Below are 16688 nucleotides of genomic sequence, written 5' to 3' on the forward strand. Positions count from 1 at the left end.
CTTCACCAGAAGAAGATTAAAGTTTTGGAATGGCCCTGCCAGATCCCAATACCAGAATCTGACTGAATATCTGTGGGGTGATCTGAACAGGGCTGTGGACAGGAGATGACCTCATAATCTGACAGATTTGGAGTGTTTTTGCAAAGAAGAGTGGGCAAATCTTCCCAAGGCAAAATGTGCCATGCTGATAGACTCACACCCAAAAAGACGAGTGCTGTAATAAAACCAAAAGGTGTTTCAACAAAGTATTAGTTTAAGGGTGTGCACAATTTATGCAACCATATTATTTTATTTTTATATTTTTTCTTCCCTCTACCTAAAAGATTTCAGTTTTTTTAAATTGAGTTGTACAGTTTATAGGTCACATTAAAGGTGTAAAAAGTTCTGAAATGATTTATCTTTGTCTCATTTTTTTACAGCACAGAAACCTGACATTTTAACAGGGGTGTGTAGTCTTTTTCTATCCACTGTATATATGGGCTATATGCCCCAGGTTTTATAAATTTTTATATACACTCACCTAAAGAATTATTAGGAACACCTGTTCTATTTCTCATTAATGCAATTATCTAGTCAACCAATCACATGGCAGTTGCTTCAATGCATTTAGGGGTGTGATCCTGGTCAAGACAATCTCCTGAACTCCAAACTGAATGTCAGAATGGGAAAGAAAGGTGATTTAAGCAATTTTGAGCGTGGAATGGTTGTTGGTGCCAAACGGGCTGGTCTGAGTATTTCACAATCTGCTCAGTTACTGGGATTTTCATGCACAACCATTTCTAGAGTTTACAAAGAATGGTGTGAAAAGGGAAAAACATCCAGTATGCGGCAGTCCTGTGGGCAAAAATGCCTTGTGGATGCTAGAGGTCAGAGGAGAATGGGCCGACTGATTCAAGCTGATAGAAGAGCAACGTTGACTGAAATAACCACTCGTTACAACCGAGGTATGCAGCAAAGCATTTGTGAAGACACAACACACACAACCTTGAGGCGGATGGGCTACAACAGTAGAAGACCCCACCGGGTACCACTCATCTCCACTACAAATAGGAAAAAGAGGCTACAATTTGCACGAGCTCACCAAAATTGGACTGTTGAAGACTGGAAAAATGTTGCCTGGTCTGATGAGTCTCGATTTCTGTTGAGACATTCAAATGGTAGAGTCCGAATTTGGCGTAAACAGAATGAGAACATGTATCCATCATGTCTTGTTACCACTGTGCAGGCTGGTGGTGGTGGTGTAATGGTGTGGGGGATGTTTTCTGGCACAATTTAGGCCCCTAAGGGCTCTTTCACACTTGCGTTCTTGTCTTCCGGCATAGAGTTCCGTCGTCGGGGCTCTATGCCGGAAGAATCCTGATCAGGATTATCCTAATGCATTCTGAATGGAGAGAAATCCGTTCAGGATGCATCAGGATGTCTTCAGTTCCGGAACGGAACGTTTTTTGGCCGGAGAAAATACCGCAGCATGCTGCGCTTTTTGCTCCGGCCAAAAATCCGGAACACTTGCCGCAAGGCCGGATCCGGAATTATTGCCCATTGAAAGGCATTGATCCGGATCCGGCCTTAAGCTAAACGTCGTTTTGGCGCATTGCCGGAGCCGACATTTAGCTTTTTCAGAGTGGTTACCATGGCTGCCGGGACGCTAAAGTCCTGGCAGCCATGGTAAAGTGTAGTGGGGAGCGGGGGAGCAGTGTACTTACCGTCCGTGCGGCTCCCGGGGCGCTTCAGAGTGACGTCAGGGCGCCCCAAGCGCATGGATCATGTGATCACATGGATCACGTCATCCATGCACATGGGGCGCTCTGACGTCACTCTGGAGCGCCCCGGGAGCCGCACGGACTGTAAGTATACTGCTCCCCCGCTCCCCGCTCCTACTATGGCAACCAGGACTTTAATAGCGTCCTGGGTGCCATAGTAACACTGAACGCATTTGGAAGACGGTTCCGTCTTCAAATGCTTTCAGTACACTTGCGTTTTTCCGTATCCGGCGTGTAATTCCGGCAAGTGGAGTACACGCCGGATCCGGACAACGCAAGTGTGAAAGAGGCCTTAGTGCCAATTGGGCATCGTTTAAATGCCAGGGGCTACCTGAGCATTGTTTCTGACCATGTCCATCCCTTCATGACCATGTACCCATCCTCTGATGGCTACTTCCAGCAGGATAATGCACCATGTCACAAAGCTCGAATCATTTCAAATTGGTTTCTTGAACATAACAATGAGTTCACTGTACTAAAATGGCCCCCACAGTCACCAGATCTCAACCCAATAGAGCATCTTTGGGATGTGGTGGAACGGGAGCTTCGTGCCCTGGATGTGCATCCCTCAAATCTCCATCAACTGCAAGATGCTATCCTATCAATATGGGCCAACATTTCTAAAGAATGCTATCAGCACCTTGTTGAATCAATGCCACGTATAATTAAGGCAGTTCTGAAGGCAAAAGAGGGTCCAACACTGTATTAGTATGGTGTTCCTAATAATTCTTTAGGTGAGTGTATATATATATAGATAGATAGATAGATAGATAGATAGATAGATAAACATAGTGTATTAGTAGACTGTAGACTTGTATTTGTTTTGATAAATATACTTTAATGTTCATAGTACAGTGTATAGTCTTTTATGGTCGCCGCCTTAGTATACCGTAATAGTAATCCGCCGCACGTAGTTCAGTGTAGAGTGAGGCAACAGAGTTAGCTTTATTTAAGGTATAAATAGGCGACTCACGCCTATTTATAAATATTAATTATTGAGATTACCCAAAATATCAATAATATATATCGCCTTTTAGATGCACTAAATTAGAAGAGGTGGAGGTCCCTGGCTCCTGCTCATCGCCTAGGAGAATGTCGTCCTCGGTCTCCTACCCCAGCCACGGACACCAGGGATCCCTGAAAGGTTTAAAGTCCCCTTCAAAGCCTGCTCTTCTTGCTCCTCCTCCTTCCCCCCAGACACCATCCTCCTCTGACTCCTCTTCAGACTCCTTCTGACTTGTCTCATATGGAGTAGCCCCCCTGGGAATTCATTCAGCATTGCGACTTCCTCATCTTCCTGCTCCTGCTTCTCAATGGCTTGATCAATGACACGACGCAATGTACGCTCCAGAAAGACGGCGTAAGATACAATGTCACTGATGGCGCCCTGGCTGTGTCTGACCAGTTTGGTGATCTCATCAAATGGCTGCAGAAGTCTGCATGAGCAGCCACTGGCGCAGTGAAAAGAAACCAAGCTCCCCAGAACCTGTCCTGCAGCAGAGTTTGTACAGGTAGTCGTCAACAGCACGTTGCTGCTGGAGAAGCCTATCAAGCATATACAAGGTGGAGTTCCAGCGCGTCGGGCTGTCACAAATTAGACGTCTGATGAGCAAGTGGTGTCGCCCCTGAACATCACCAAGGTGAGCCATGGCCATGTAAGATCTTGTAAAATGGCCAGCGATTTTCCTGGCCTGCCGCAAGAGATCCTGGACCACGGGGTATTTGGCAACGAATCGCTGCAAGGCACGTGTGACCTGTTTCAGCGAACTTAGCAGATTCGCACCACTGTCGCACACCACTTTACCAACTGTCAAATTGAGCGGGGTTAGCCACTGATCGGCCTGTGACCGCAGAGCTGAAAGCAGTGCAGGACCAGTATGGCTCTTGGCTTCCAGACACAATAGCCGAAGAACGGCATGGCAACATCTCATTGGACATCGAATAGGTTCTGGGGAGCTTGGGGGGTGCAGCGGAAGAGGCGGTAGCAGTGGAAAAGGAGGAGTCAGACGAGGAGGAGATGGTGGATGGAGTAAGAGGTGGAGAAGAGGAGGCAAGCCTGCATGCAATCCTTGGTGGTAACACCAAATCCACACGGGTGCCACGGGTTACATGCTTGACAGACATCAAAAGGTTCACCTAGTGGGCAGAAAAAGTTTTGTACCTTCCCTGCATGTGTTTGCTAGACCACGTGTCTGTGGTCAGATGTATCTTGGCGCCGACACTGTGTGCCAGACATATATTCACTTGCCGCTGAACGTGGCCATATATCTCTGGGATGCCCTTCTGGGAGAAATATTATCTTCCGGGACCTTCCATTGTGGTGTGCCAATGGCCACAAATTTTCTAAAGGCCTCCGAGTCCACTAGTTTATATGGCAGTAGTTGGCGGGCTAGCAGTTCCGACAAGCCTGCGGTCAGCAGTTGGGCAAGAGGGTTATACGGCGGAATCAACTTTTTATACTTGAACATTTGGACCACGGAAGCCTGCCTTCAGCCAGATGAACACGACGACAGCACGGTGGAAGATGTAGTGGAGGACAAATGGTAGGAGAGAGTAGAAAGAGAAGGAGAAGAGGCAGGACGTGGAGTGCCGGGAGTTTGGCTTTGTGGGTTCTGACGGCGTTGCTCCCACTGGGCTCAGTGATGGGAGGCCAGCTGCCTACTTAAGGAGGTCGTCCCTAGGTGAGTGTTGGGCTTACCGCGACTTATGCGTTGGCAGCACAGGCTGCAGATGACAAAACTATTGTTAGCAGCTGACACGTTAAAAAATGCCCACACTGCGGAGCCATGTGTCGGCATCCAGGGAGCGCCAGAAGTGACCGTGCATGGTGGATGGCTCGCTCCAGATACATTTGCAGTCTGCTTTTTGCCTCCTGTGCCCTGCGAGCTCTGCCTGCTATTCCTCCTTCTCCCTCTCTGCTGCTCTGTCTCTCCCTCTGAACTCCCCTCCTCTTCCTTTCTTGTGGGCACAGGCATGACGTCCATCGACACATCATCATCGTCACCTTCACCATCACTGACATTTGAGAGCTCGGAGTAGGCAGCAACAGCGGGGACCTCCCTTCTTTGGCCGATCTGGGTACGGTCATCAGACCGCTGGGTGGCGGCCGTTGCTACATCTTCTTCCTCATCCAAAATCAATAATGGCTGCGCATCGGTAAGGTCTGGGAATAAATGGGAAAATAATTCCTCTGACTGGAGTGGAGGGGCTGTGGTGGTGGTGGTGTATTTGTGGGTGCACATAGCAGTGAGTAAGGAAGGTGCAGATACAGAGGATAAGGAGGGTGCTGAAGTGGAAGGCTGAGTGAGCCACTCAACCAACTCTGGTGCGTCCTTTGACATAATCGCACGCACCTTCTACAAATTCTCACTTAGGCTCCGGCCTGGTGCACCTTCCCGACCCCTACCACCCCTGCGGAATGGCCAGCCTCTTCCTCTGCCTGTCATTTTCAAAATAATCCTGTGATAAAGTCCCTATAGAAGAGCAGTATTTGTGGAAGCAGGTATATAGAACCCCTTAATGATTATTTGCTGGAAGCAGGTATATCAATCCCCTTAATCAGTTTTTTGGGGGGCAACAGGTATATCACACCAGTTGCAATTACTTGTTCCAATAGCGTTTGTCCCTCTGTATACCTGCGGTATCGCAGCAGAACCGCACACAGCTGCTACACAAAACAAATACACTATATAGAAAGTATATTATAGGTATATCACACCCCTGCCTCAATCAGTTTTTTCGGGGGGGCAACTGGTATATCACACCAGTTGCAATTAGCTGTTCCAATAGCATTTGTCCCTCTGTATAGCTGCAGTATCTCAGCAGAACCGCAAACAACTGCTGCACAATACAAATGCACTATATAGAAATTATATTATAGGCATATCACACCCCTGCCACAATTAGTTTTTTTGGGGGGGCAACTGGTATAGCACACCAGTTGCAATCAGTTGTTCCAATAGCGTTTGTCCATTTGTATAGCTTTGGAATGGATGGATGGACTTTATTTCGTATTCTTCTAACTGCCTTGGCACTCACATGATGCAGTTTGATTTTTTTCAGCCGAAATTCCGCTATCGATGAGCTGGATGATACCTTTTCTCTTTTCTTGGCAAATCTTCTTCATAGCTTCTCCTGGATTCAACCTTTCGCTTGGGAATAAACCTAATAACAAACTGAGCTATTAGAGAATGTGATAACAGGTTGTAATTTGTAGTATATAAGAAGGAAAAGATTGTTCCACCACCAGGAGCAAAACAGTAACAATGCAGTTACATGACAAGAATCTGCATAACTAATCATATGCTAAATAGTTGCATGTCCAATTTATGTATGAGGTAGCCAAGATGATTGTCTATAAAATGATGCTAGTCTCACATTCAAAGATGGTGACATATGAATCCTGAAAGTCAAAAGTTCAAAACATTGTTACCTTTTTGCTCATTAGTGTATTCATTAAATGGCTGCTGCTCTTTCAATATTATTTCCCATGTGCCTACAAGTAGCAGAATACTGCTGTCTAAAGGGGGACAGTGTAAATGAGGATGGGCATTTCCTTCATAACGTTGTTTCCACCCACTGATCCTCTTCCTGGCAGTCTGCATTTTCATCATCCTGACAGGACCTTATGAAGTCACTTAGCCTTTTTTTTTTAAACCTGACCTGTCACTTCATGTGGTCATAACTAGAGTTGAGCAAACACCTGGATGTTCGGGTTCGAGAAGTTCGGCCAAACTTCCCGGAAATGTTCGGATTCGTCCCGAACCCGAACCCCATTGAAGTCAATGGGGACCCGAACTTTTCGGCACTAAAAAGGCTGTAAAACAGCCCAGGAAAGGGCTAGAGGGCTGCAAAAGGCAGCAAAATGTAGTTAAATCCCCTGAAAACAAATGTGGATAGGGAAATGAATTAAAATAAAAAAATTAAAAAAATAAAAATTAACCAATATCAATTGGAGAAAGGTCCCATAGCAGAGAATCAGGCTTCATGTCAGCAGAGATTCAGGCTTCATGTCATAGCAGAGAATCAGGCTTCACGTCACCCACCACTGGAACAGTCCATTGTCAGATATTTAGGCCTAAGCACCCAGGCAGAGGAGAGAGGTCCCATAGCAGAGAATCTGGCTTGATGTCAGCAGAGAATCAGTCTTCATGTCATAGCAGAGAATCAGGCTTCACGTCACCCACCACTGGAACAGTCCATTGTCACATATATAGGCCCAGGCACCCAGGCAGAGGAGAGAGGTCCCGTAACAGAGAATCTGGCTTCATGTCAGCAGAGAATCTGGCTTCATGTCAGCAGAGAATCAGTCTTCATGTCATAGCAGAGAATCATGCTTCACGTCACCCACCACTGGAACAATCCATTGTCATATAATTTAGGCCCCGGCACCCAGACAGAGGAGAGAGGTCCCATAACATAGAATCTGGCTTCATGTCAGCAGAGAATCAGTCTTCATGTCATAGCAGAGAATCAGGCTTCATGTCACCCACCACTGGAACAGGCCACTGTCAGATATTTTTAGGCCCCGGCACCCAGACAGAGGAGAGAGGTCCCATAACATAGAATCTGGCTTCATGTCAGCAGAGAATCAGTCTTCATGTCATAGCAGAGAATCATGCTTCACGTCACCCAACATTGGAACTGTCCATTGTCATATAATTTAGGCCCCGGCACCCAGACAGAGGAGAGAGGTCCCATAACATAGAATCTGGCTTCATGTCAGCGACTCAGCAGAGAATCAGTCTTCATGTCATAGCAGAGAATCAGGCTTCATGTCACACACCACTGGAACAGGCCACTGTCAGATATTTTTAGGCCCCAGCACTCAGACAGAGGAGAGAGGTCCCATAACATAGAATCTGGCTTCATGTCAGCAGAGAATCAGTCTTCATGTCATAGCAGCAAATCATGCTTCACGTCACCCAACATTGGAACAGTCCATTGTCATATAATTTAGGCCCCGGCACCCAGACAGAGTAGAGAGGTCCCATAACAGAGATTCAGGCTTCATGTCAGCGACTCAGCAGAGAATCAGTCTTCATGTCATAGCAGAGAATCAGGCTTCAATCCACCCACCACTGGAACAGGCCACTGTCATATATTTTTAGGCCCCGGCACCCAGACAGAATAGAGAGGTCCCATAAAAGAGATTCAGGCTTCATGTCAGCAGAGAATCAGTCTTCATGTCATAGCAGAGAATCAGGCTTCACGTCACCCACCACTGGAACAGTCCATTGTCATATATTTAGGCCCAGGCACCCAGACAGACGAGAGAGGTCCCATAGCAGAGATTCTGGCTTCATGTCAGCAGAGAATCAGTCTTCATGTCATAGCAGAGAATCATGCTTCACGTCACCCACCACTGGAACAGTCCATTGTCAGATATTTAGGCCCAGGCACCCAGGCAGAGGAGAGAGATCCCATAGCAGAGAATCTGGCTTCATGTCAGCAGAGAATCAGTCTTCATGTCATAGCAGAGAATCAGGCTTCATGTCACCCACCACTGGAACAGGCCACTGTCAGATATTTTTAGGCCCCGGCACCCAGACAGAGGAGAGGTTCATTCAACTTTGGGTTGCCCCGCAATATAATGGTAAAATGAAAATAAAAATAGGATTGTATGAGGAAGTGCCCTGGAGTACAATAATATATGGTTAAGGGGAGGTAGTTAATGTCTAATCTGCACAAGGGATGGACAGGTCCTGTGGTATCCATGCCTGGTTCATTTTTATGAACGTCAGCTTGTCCACATTGGCTGTAGATAGGCGGCTGCGTTTGTCTGTAATGACGCCCCCTGCCGTGCTGAATACACGTTCAGACAAAACGCTGGCCGCCGGGCAGGCCAGCACCTCCAAGGCAAAAAAAAACTAGCTCTGGCCACATGGACAATTTGGAGACCCAAAAGTTGAATGGGGCCGAACCATCAGTCAGTACGTGGAGGAGTATGCACACGTACTGTTCCACCATGTTAGTGAAATGTTGCCTCCTGCTAACACGTTCCGTATCAGGTGGTTGTGCAGTTAGCTGTGGCGTGGTGACAAAACTTTTCCACATCTCTGCCATGCTAAACCTGCCCTCAGAGGAGCTGGCCGTGACACAGCTGCGTTGGCGACCTCTTGCTCCTCCTCTGCCTTCGTCTTGGGCTTCCACTTGTTGCCCTGTGACATTTGGGAAAGCTCTCAGTAGCGCGTCTACCAACGTGCACTTGTACTCGCGCATCTTCCTATCACGCTCCAGTGCAGGAAGTAAGGTGGGCACATTGTCTTTGTATCGGGGATCCAGCAGGGTGGCAACCTAGTAGTCCGCACACGTTAAAATGTGGGCAACTCTGCTATCGTTGCGCAGGCACTGCAGCATGTAGTCGCTCATGTGTGCCAGGCTGACCAGAGGTAAGGACAAGCTGTCCTCTGTGGGAGGCGTATCGTCATCGTCCTGCGTTTCCCCCCAGCCACGTACCAGTGATGGGTCCGAGCTGCGTTGGGTGCCACCCCACTGTGAACATGCTTCATCCTCATCCTCCTCCACCTCCTCCTCATCCTCGTCCTCCTCGTCCTCCAGTAGTGGGCCCTGTCTTGCCACATTTGTACCTGGCCTCTGGTGTTGCAAAAAACCTCCCTCTGAATCGCTTCGAAGAGACTGGCCTGAAAGTGCTAAAAATGACCCCTCTTCCTCCTCCTTCTCCTCCTCCTCCTCCTGGGCCACCTCCTCTTCCATCATCCCCCTAAGTGTTTTCTCAAGGAGACATAGAAGTGGTATTGTAACGCTGATAATGGCGTCATCGCTACTGGCCATGTTGGTGGAGAACTCGAAACAGCGCAACAGGGCACACAGGTCTCGCATGGAGGCCCAGTCATTGGTGGTGAAGTGGTGCTGTTCCGCAGTGCGACTGACCCGTGCGTGCTGCAGCTGAAACTCCACTATGGCCTGCTGCTGCTCGCACAGTCTGTCCAGCATGTGCAAGGTGGAGTTCCACCTGGTGGGCACGTCGCATATGAGGCGGTGAGCGGGAAGGCCGAAGTTACGCTGTAGCGCAGACAGGCGAGCAGCGGCAGGATGTGAACGCCGGAAGCGCGAACAGACGGCCCGCACTTTATGCAGCAGCTCTGACATGTCGGGGTAGTTGCGAATGAACTTCTGCACCACCAAATTCAGCACATGCGCCAGGCAAGGGATGTGCGTCAAACCGGCTAGTCCCAGAGCTGCAATGAGATTTCGCCCATTATCGCACACCACCAGGCCGGGCTTGAGGCTCACCGGCAGCAACCACTTGTCGGTCTGTTGTTCTATACCCCGCCACAAAACCTGTGCGGTTTGGGGCCTGTCCCCCAAACATATGAGTTTCAGAATGGCCTGCTGACGTTTACCCCGGGCTGTGCTGAAGTTGGTGGTGAAGGTGTGTGGCTGACTGGATGAGCAGATGGAAGAAGAGGAGGAGGAAGCTGAGTAGGAGGAGGAGGAGACAGGAGGCAAAGAATGTTGTCCTGCGATCCTTGGCGGCGGAAGGACGTGCGCCAAACAGCTCTCCGCCTGGGGCCCAGCCGCCACTACATTTACCCAGTGTGCAGTTAGGGGATATAGCGTCCCTGGCCGTGCTTACTGGTCCACGTATCTGTGGTTAGGTAGACCTTGCCACAGATGGTGTTGCGCAGTGCACACTTGATTTTATCGGATACTTGGTTGTGCAGGGAAGGCACGGCTCTCTTGGAGAAGTAGTGCCGGCTGGGAACAACATACTGTGGGACAGCAAGCGACATGAGCTGTTTGAAACTGTCTGTGTCCACCAGCCTGAATGACAGTATTTCATAGGCCAGTAGTTTAGAAATGCTGGCATTCAGGGCCAGGGATCGAGGGTGGCTAGGTGGGAATTTACGCTTTCTCTCAAATATTTGTGAGATGGAGAGCTGAACGCTGCCGTGTGACATGGTTGAGATGCTTGGTGACGCAGGTGGTGGTGTTGGTGGTACATCCCATGTTTGCTGGGCGGCAGGTGCCAACGTTCCTCCAAAGGCGGAGGAAGAGGCCGAGGCGGCAGCAGCAGAAGAGGCCGAGGCGGCAGCAGCAGAAGAGGTAGCAGGGGGAGCCTGAGTGACTTCCTTGTTTTTAAGGTGTTTACTCCACTGCAGTTCATGCTTTGCATGCAGGTGCCTCGTCATGCAGGTTGTGCAAAGGTTCAGAACGTTAATGCCTCGCTTCAGGCTCTGATGGTACAGCGTGCAAACCACTCGGGTCTTGTCGTCAGCACATTGTTTGAAGAAGTGCCATGCCAGGGAACTCCTTGAAGCTGCCTTTGGGTTACTCGGTCCCAGATGGCGGCGGTCAGTAGCAGGCGGAGTCTCTTGGCGGCGGGTGTTCTGCTTTTGCCCACTGCTCCCTCTTTGTCTTTTGTTACGCTGTTGGCTCGGTCGCATTACTGCCTCTTCCTCTGAACTGTGAAAGTCAGTGGCACGACCTTCATTCCATGTGGGGTCTAGGACCTCATCGTCCCCTGCATCGTCTTCCACCCAGTCTTGATCCCTGACCTCCTGTTCAGTCTGCACACTGCAGATAGACGCAGCAGTTGGCACCTGTGTTTCGTCATCATCAGAGACGTGCTGAGGTGGTATTCCCATGTCCTCATCATCAGGAAACATAAGTGGTTGTGCGTTAGTGCATTCTATCTCTTCCACCCCTGGGGAAGGGCTAGGTGGATGCCCTTGGGAAACCCTGCCAGCAGAGTCTTCAAACAGCATAAGAGACTGCTGCATAACTTGAGGCTCAGACAGTTTCCCTGATATGTATGGGGGTGATGTGACAGACTGATGGGCTTGGTTTTCATGCGCCATCTGTGCGCTTTCTGCAGAAGACTGGGTGGGAGATAATGTGAACGTGCTGGATCCACTGTCGGCCACCCAATTGACTAATGCCTGTACCTGCTCAGGCCTTACCATCCTTAGAACGGCATTGGGCCCCACAAAATATCGCTGTAAATTCTGCTGGCTACTGGGACCTGAGGTAGTTGTTTCACTAGGACGTGTGGCTGTGGCAGAACGGCCACGTCCTCTCCCAGCACCAGAGGGTCCACTAACACCACCACGACCATGTCCGCGTCCCTTACTAGATGTTTTCCTCATTGTTACCGTTCACCACAATAAGAAAAATATTATTTGGCCCAATGTATTGAATTCAAATTCAGGCCTTTTTTTACAGACACCTAACACTATCTGGCTATCTATTTAGGTACCGTATTACACTAATACAGGCACAGCAGTAATGACAGATTTAGCTGAATATAAATTTGAGGCCTATTATTTAGGCGCTAGGTGACAGGTATACGTTTACGGACAGAATTACACTTGGATATCCACAGTAGCGTGTGTGTGAAGTTATTGAGAATGACCCTATCAGCACCTTGAATCTAATATACCCTTTTATGGATAGATTTAAAGTAGGCCTGATACAGCAGAAACCACTAATTTAGAAAACTGCTAGGTTGGGAATTGTATTTCAACCCAGAACAAAAACTGTGCTTTGACGGACACAAAATAACTTGAGCAGCTACAGCAATAGCCACAGATTTTGCTGAATATAAATTTGAGGCCTATTATGTAGGCGCTGGGTGACAGGTATACGTTTACGGACAGAATTAGACTTGGATATGCACAGTAGCGTGTGTGTGAAGTTATTGAGAATGACCCTATCAGCACCTTGAATCAAATATACCCTTTTAGGGATAGATTTAAAGTAGGCCTGATACAGCAGAAACCACTAATTTAGAAAATTGCTAGGTTGGGAATTGTATTTCAACCCAGAACAAAAACTGTGCTTTGACGGACACAAAATAACTTGAGCAGCTACAGCAATAGCCACAGATTTTGCTGAATATAAATTTGAGGCCTATTATTTAGGCGCTGGGTGACAGGTATACGTTTACGGACAGAATTAGACTTGGATATGCACAGTAGCGTGTGTGTGAAGTTATTGAGAATGGCCCTATCAGCACCTTGAATCTAATATACCCTTTTAGGGATAGATTTAAATAACCACACTATTGATGGTTAAATGGACTTGGTGGCAGCTTGCCCCTGATGTAGGATATAGCCAAAAAATAACCACACTATTGATGGTTAAATGGACTTGGTGGCAGCTTGCCCCTGATGTAGGATATAGCCAAAAAATAACCACACTATTGATGATTAAATGGACTTGGTGGCAGCTTGCCCTTGATGTAGGATATAGCCAAAAAATAACCACACTATTGATGGTTAAATGGACTTGGTGACAGCTTGCCCCTGATGTAGGATATAGCAAAAAATAACCACACTATTGATGGTTAAATGGACTAGGTGGCAGCTTTTGCTGGCGCACCACAAGACACAAAATGGCCGCCGATCACCCCAGAAAAAAGTGACTGAAAAACGCTCTGGGCAGCCTAAAAACAGTGAGCAATTGAATAGCAGCAGTTCAATGATCCACAGCTGTAGATCTATCACTGTCTTAAGTGTTTTGGAGGAGTTAATCACTGCCTAATCTCGCCCTAACGTCGCAGCTGCAACCTCTCCCTACACTTGTATCAGCAGAGTGACGTGCAGCGCTACGTGACCCAAGCTTATATAGAGGCTGGGTCACATGCTGCACTGGCCAATCACAGCCATGCCCATAGTAGGCATGGCTGTGATGGCCTCTTGGGGCAAGTAGTATGACGCTTGTTGATTGGCTGCTTTGCAGCCTTTCAAAAAGCGCCAAGAAAGCGCCGAACACCCAACCCGAACCCGGACTTTTACGAAAATGTTTGAGTTCGTGTCCGTGTTACGGACACCCCAAAATTCGGTACGAACCCGAACTATACAGTTCGGGTTCGCTCATCCCTAGTCATAACTTTGGAGCACTTTTACTTATCCAAGCCATTCTGAGAATATTTTCTCTTGACACATTGTACTTCATGATAGTGGTAAATTTGAGTCGATATGGTTCACCTTTTATAATACAACCCCAAATTTACAGAAAATTTGGAAAAATTAGCACTTTTCTAAATTTAAATTTCACACTTTTTAAAGGACCAATTCAGTTGTGAAGTCACATTGAGGGGCTTAAATAACAGAAACCACCCATAAATGACAACATTTGGGAAACTACCCCCCTCAAAGTATTCAAAGCTGATTTTACAAACTGTTATTTCTTTAGGTGTTCCACAAGAATTAAAGGAAAATGGAGGTGACATTTCAAAATTTTCCTTTTTTTGCAGATATCTCATTTTTATATATATTTTTTCTGTAATGGAGAAAGGGTTAGCAGCCATAAAACTTCAATATTTATTACCCCGATTTTGTAGCTTACATAAACACCCCATATGGGGCCATAAACTGTTGTATATGCACATGGCCGGGATCAGAAGGAAAGAAGCACTATAAGGTTTTTGGAGGGTTTTCAAGAGCCATGTCATGTTTGATAAGACCATGTGTTACCCCTACATGAAAGTTTTTGTGGGGTGTAGTGAGTGATTTAATCCCACAGGTGTTTCATAGAATTTAGAAACACATGACTGTGAAAATGATAAATAAAAATTATTTTTCCCCAAAAAATTTTGCTCCACTTTTTTTGGTTTTTATATCAGTTTTAAGTCTGACTTTGCTTTTTATGCCTGCACCAAATTTATGAACTGATGCACCTTAAAAATATATGTGGCATTAGTGTAATGTGGTTTACACCTTTAGGTATAAAAGTAGACCAGGGGGTTTCCTGGCATTGGTTGCAACTTTTTAACTTCTTTTGCAAAAGTTGCACATAGTAAATGAGACATAATACAAGTCTATTCTCACTTTTAGCTCTTAAACATAGACCACTGTGAAAAGTGGCAAGGGTCACAGAATGCTGCAAAAATGTCATAGTTGCCGAGGAAATGTCTCAGTTGCCATGACTTGCAACTTTTTTGGACCACAAAACTGACATATCTGATTTGATAAATTCACACACCTTAATTCACACATTTTCAATATTACAACCTGAAGGAGCTCACTGTTTCAAATATTATGATTCACAAATCTAAAATTTTAAGACATTTCCAACTATTGTTTAAATAATGACTATTATACTATACCATTTTTCCATTTTTATCCTCACTTTAGGCATAATTTCCATTTACTTTTCTTATTGCCTTTAACATTTGATAGACTATGCCTATAAAATTTGTTGGTAATTGTTTCATTTCCTACTGTGGCATGTGTAGTTAACCTTACGAGATTGATTGGAAATTGACTGCAGTGAACCCAACCTTTGCCAGTATAACAAAGGTCACAGAACTACTCTCAATTAATACATGTACTCAAATGAAAAAGCTTTGCCTGTATTGAGTAAAGCATAGCTTACGTATTTAGCACAATTTATTATTAGTGCAGTAGTAGTAACTATTTGTTTTATATTAAATTTTCATGTAATTTAGCTGTAGTTTGAAAACACAAGGGATGGTAGGAGTAATGCAAAAGTTGGATATGTGAATTTGACTTCATACACTTATTTTAAGTGCTTCAAAATGCTTGCAAAATACATTACTATTACTATTAATACTATTTTTGTTATTATTATTATTATTATTATTATTATTATTATTATTATTATTACTTACCATGCAGTAAAACAGGGGTAAAATTCAATACAAATGAAATAAGTCAGAAATAAGATTACCTTGCTAATGCTGATTCTAAATGTGTGTTACAAGTTACAGTATGAGAGCACACTGCCTATATGAGTTTTCAATAGCTATACGTTTACAAGGTTCAAGGTGACTTCGCTATGCTTGTAAGATTTGCAATCAGATCACAAATATTCTAGCCCTGGTCAGGATTTACTCTTGTAGGTCAGCTTTTATTACAAATGTATTAAATGCCAATCTAACATTTGGCACACACTATCATCTGACATACTGCATTCCCTCACAGCAGGTGACACTGTCTAGCCAACTCTCATGGTAACTGTTCAATGGCATTTATGATAATCTGTACATCATAGCAGCACCACAAAAGCTTCACAGAGCATTGTGGAAAGCTGCCTGTTTGAATATAATCATATCCCAAATACAATATAAAATGTAACCAGCAACATCAAAAGAGGAAGAAAAACTATGCAATCAGTCATACAGAAATTTTTCAAGTCATTATAAGTGTTACAGTGAACTTACAACACATAACTCCATCATCTAGGTACAGTGAATCAACCTCCCAAAATTACATTAAAACGTGGTCTTCTGGGGGCTACTTGTTTCTCAAAGAAGATGAATAGTATGTATAGTATAAAGTGGAAGTAAAAACCTGTCACAGGAAATCTGTTCTGGATAAGGGGTGGGCTTCTCAAATAGATGGAGAGGTTTCACTGTACTGTACTATAATTAAACTTTTTATTTAATTACATACACTAATATACAATATCTACAATAAATATAAAGTTCTATATTGTGTGTCAAAGCATGTTTCCCCATAACATATATTTAATGGATTTTATGAATATCACAGGTGACAATTTCCCACAAACTATGCCATTTCTATGAAACGCAAATAAGGTATAAATGAAGGGAAAGGCAATCCTGATGTGCCAATTGCAAGGTTATAATACACTTTTAAATGGCAATAATACAATTTTAAATGTACAGTAGTTGGCTAGAACTATGAAAATAACTAGAGATGAGCAAATCGAAGTTGACAAAGTGGAATTCGATCCGAATTTCAGGAAAAATTTGATACGCATTGAAGCCGAATTTCCTCATGCTTCATGGTAACGAATCACATTTTTTCCTGAAATGGCTGCTGCACATGTTAGGTCATGGAGCAAAAAACTGTGGGAACGAGGGATCACCCACAATGCCATGCATGCAGCCAATCAGCAGCCAGCCAGCCCCTATGAAGCCAGCCAGCCCCTATGATGTACCAGCCCTATAAATAGCCTCATCCATCTTGGATT

This window comes from Bufo bufo, chromosome 1 (genome assembly GCF_905171765.1).
Source record: "Bufo bufo chromosome 1, aBufBuf1.1, whole genome shotgun sequence".
NCBI lineage: Eukaryota > Metazoa > Chordata > Amphibia > Anura > Bufonidae > Bufo > Bufo bufo.